Source organism: Ricinus communis, chromosome 6 (assembly GCF_019578655.1).
Source record: "Ricinus communis isolate WT05 ecotype wild-type chromosome 6, ASM1957865v1, whole genome shotgun sequence".
NCBI classification, from domain to species: domain Eukaryota; kingdom Viridiplantae; phylum Streptophyta; class Magnoliopsida; order Malpighiales; family Euphorbiaceae; genus Ricinus; species Ricinus communis.
Window position 1 is genome coordinate 11,554,443 of NC_063261.1, and position 3,886 is coordinate 11,558,328.

The following is a 3,886-nucleotide window of genomic DNA, read 5'->3' on the forward strand; positions in this document are numbered from 1 at the left end:
CGTTTTCTTTAACATAAAAAACTTCATAAATATCTTAATAGTCTTTCGTTTTAGGAGATGTGCCCTACTTTTCCTTACCTAAAAAAAGGGACGCGAGTGTTTGATTTTGCTCTTTTTTTTTTTTTTTTGGTCTGAATCATAATCATAATCTTAATCTTAATGCAGTATTATAAATTGCTTAGAAAACATATTAGGATTAGGGTTAATGCAATGATCATAAATATTAAATTGTCCATGGTCAATAATAAAGTACTACAAATTATGTGAATAATTTTAAAGTTGAATTATATTTGGACTAGGATTTTAATATATTTTTATATTATAATTGGATTAGAATTTTAATATATTTTAAAATTATATTTGTATTAAGATTTTAATATATTTTTAAGTTAAATTGTATTTGAATTAGGATTTTAATATGTAACCATTGTTATATAAATACTAATAAACAAAATTATATTTGTTATTTTTAGTTATTGTGGTAGTATTTATTTTTTTGAAGTATAAATTTATTTTTCTTAAAGCATAAATCATCATCGTGAACAAGAAAGGTTAGTAATTATTTTTTTTTTTACTAAATAGTTGTATTTTATAAATTAAATAATTTTTCATCAAGTGTGCATAGTTCAATTTGTTTTCTTGGAGAGGAAATGTGTAATGGGGTTATATTAATTTATAGTGTCAATTTGTGTTTTAATATAGATTCCCTTCTATGTAGAATCTAAATAGGTGTTGTTGGCACCTCTTGATTATTATGATTAAAGCTGAGACTGTTATATAGGTGATTATTTAGTGTACAAAAATTACTTTGATCAGCCATAAACTCTAGTTTAACATGACAAACATGCATAGCAATAATAAAAAATTACATTGATCGACTATGAACTCTAGGTTAACATAATAAACACATTCGTAGTAATACATATTCTAAAGACTTGATCCGTGGGACCGTGACCAGTGTTAGAGGGTGGGTAGACATAAAGCCACTGAAATCCGTAACAAGCATGACCATCACTAACTTAATCAAATAATAATTTAAATTCTACCTATTATATAACTATTTTCTAACTAATTTTTAACCACCCAGATACTATATATTTAATTCAGTTTGCCAGCATAAATAGGCAATGCTTGGTTTAACATGCCAAAATAAAATAATAAGTTTTAAAATCATTACTTACCTAGATACTACATATTTAATTCAGTCTGCCAGCATAAATAGGCAATGCTTGGTTTAACATGCCAAAATAAAATAATAAGTTTTAATTATATAACTATTTTCTAACTAATTTTTAACCACCCAGATACTACATATTTAATTCAGTCTGCCAGCATAAATAGGCAATGCTTGGTTTAACATGCCAAAATAAAATAATAAGTTTTAAAATTATTACTACAGAAAATCAAAAATTCTAAAAATCAAACATACCAATAAAATCAATTATATTAAACTGGAAAATGAAGGAAGTTTGACTGCTAGAGGAAAAGAACTGCGGGAAAATAAAAAACACTTGAAAAATAGGTAAATTTGAGACTATCAGTCTCGAGAGTGAATTAAAACTATATAATCCAAAAATAAATACAACCATCTCAATAAAATATTTATTTAATCAAAAATAAAATATTAGGCCATATAATGATTCAATAAAATATAGTTTACGAGTACCTCAGTAGAACCCTAATTCCAACACTAACAGCCTTTCAGCTCTCTCACACCAACAGAACTGGCACTCAGAGAGCGGAGCTTGACCAGGAACCTTTAATCGGGCAATCAAATCTTCGCAGTCCAGAGAGTTGAATTCGACCAGGGTAAATCTTAAAATATTCTTTCACTACCTGTCTCAGATTTATACTGGTGCACACGCGGTCCTGATGTAATCCATCAGGTGGCATATGTTCTACTGCTGTTTCATCCCGAGTCAATATGCAATCATAATATCAATGATATAGAAAATGATATGTGAATAATAAATAGATAATTAATTCTATAAAACAATTATTTAGATGAATAGTAAATAAATAAATAATTTAAATCTTTAAATCAATTAATCAGAATTGCTATATGAAATTTTAGTATGACACAGATATAGCAGAGTATAGCAGATATATGACCTTAACTCATAGTTCTGATGACCCCCTTGCTCTGCTCCTAAGCCTCGGGTGGAGTGAACTGAAATGATGGATTATCTATTCACGAGAACAATTCAATCAATAAAATAAAATATTTAAATAATAATCCTAGGCCTAGACTCCTAGAATTGATTGTTTAAGAATTTCGACTCGGAAAAATTCTACCGAAAATTCGGCAGAGCCTCTCTTAAAATACGGATGTTTACCTCCCGTATAACGAGTCTAGAACATGCAAGAAACACTTCTAATATTTATCAATTATTTGCCAAAGCTACATTATTCTTCCCGACTCCACAACATAACGCAACTATATAAAAGATCTTATATAAAAATATCACATTACTCAATTTCGATAGCATAAAATTTTAGATTTCCAAAGACACTTAAACATATACAATTATTTTTCTCCAACAAATAACCAATATGAATTTTTAATTAACAATTTCTAAAATCAATGGACTAAAGAATTTACCCGGACACTTGATAGATCAGTGGACTCACCTTCGGCCACCGGTGTCCGGTCGACAATCCGAGTGCGCCTATAGATTGGAGACAATGTGCAGACGATGATTCTAGCACCTGATTCTTCAATCCAGTCTCCGATCATCCGAAAAAAATTACAGACAGTTTTGACCGTTGATTTTTAAATAGAGTCCAATCGCCGCAAAATTAGTGTCATAGGAAAGTTTGTGAGCAAGGGAGTTCATCCATGAACTTCGATCAGTCATAACTCGCCGGAGATGGCCGAAAAAGTCCAATGATCCAGCTGCCTTTCCTTAATCTGACCTCTCTTCTCTGGTCACCATTTTCGATACTACTGCCCCTATTAGAAAGCCCTCAAGTTGCCGGTCATTTTAAGACCGAAACCGCTGCCATTGGTCGCCGGAAAGGCTATGAACGGCGTCGAAGAAGTTGCTGTCTTCTTTTTTTTTTCCGTCATCTGTGGTCGTTAGAGCTGCCGCCGTCGTTGCCGCTCTACTCGCCGACGTCTGCTCTTCCACTAGCCATCGCCACCACGCCCCAGACCTCTCCTTCCCTCTTCTGCCATTGATGGCAGCGCCAAGCTTCTTTCCCTTCTTCTTCTTCTTCGTTCTTTTCTTTCTTCTTTCTTCTTTTCATATCGCCATTTAGTCCCTACATTCTTTAGTTACTAGCTATTTCTTCCCTGCAAATTCTTGTTTAACCCTCCAGTTTTTCTTTAGTATTTCAATTAAACTCCTAGCTACTTATTTGAGTCAAATTAAAATTATTAGAAATAAAGAGTTATTTATTTACCCATACTTTTATATTTGATATTACCATAATGCCCTACTGACACTATTTATTTATAAAAATACCAACCAATATATTTTCCACTAAAGCTCCATATTAATTCAATTCTACTTTTAGCCTTCTCCTCAAATATAAATTTCAATTTAATCTTAAAATAAAATTAACTTAATTAATCAATTTATTTACTACTTCTAATTAAATCCAATACCATCTTGCTAATTAAAATTTTATCTTTTCTCCAAATTATTTCTTCAAAATAATTATTTTTTATAGCCTCCAATTAGACAAATTTAATTATTCTTATACATATTAAGTAAAATACAAGGATGATAATTACAAGAATTATATAATTCGCTTAGCAAATTTTTATTTAATTAAATTTATTAAATATAGGTTAATAATTCCCTAAATTTTATCTAACATTTAAAATCATTTTTAGAATAGGACCTCATTAAAAATCTGTCATAATTTTTCCAATTAAAAA

General features: G+C 30.2%; 1 long non-coding RNA gene across 1 annotated transcript; it reads right to left on the reverse strand.

Annotated features, from left to right (window-relative positions):
• Positions 1-1,590: 1,590 nt before the first annotated feature.
• LOC112533818 lies at positions 1,591-3,357 on the reverse strand. The gene is made up of 3 exons (XR_003078172.2): positions 2,632-3,357; positions 2,113-2,187; positions 1,591-1,901 (listed from the first exon to the last, which is right to left on the reverse strand). It is a non-coding gene; the product is annotated as an uncharacterized LOC112533818 (long non-coding RNA).
• Positions 3,358-3,886: the final 529 nt, after the last annotated feature.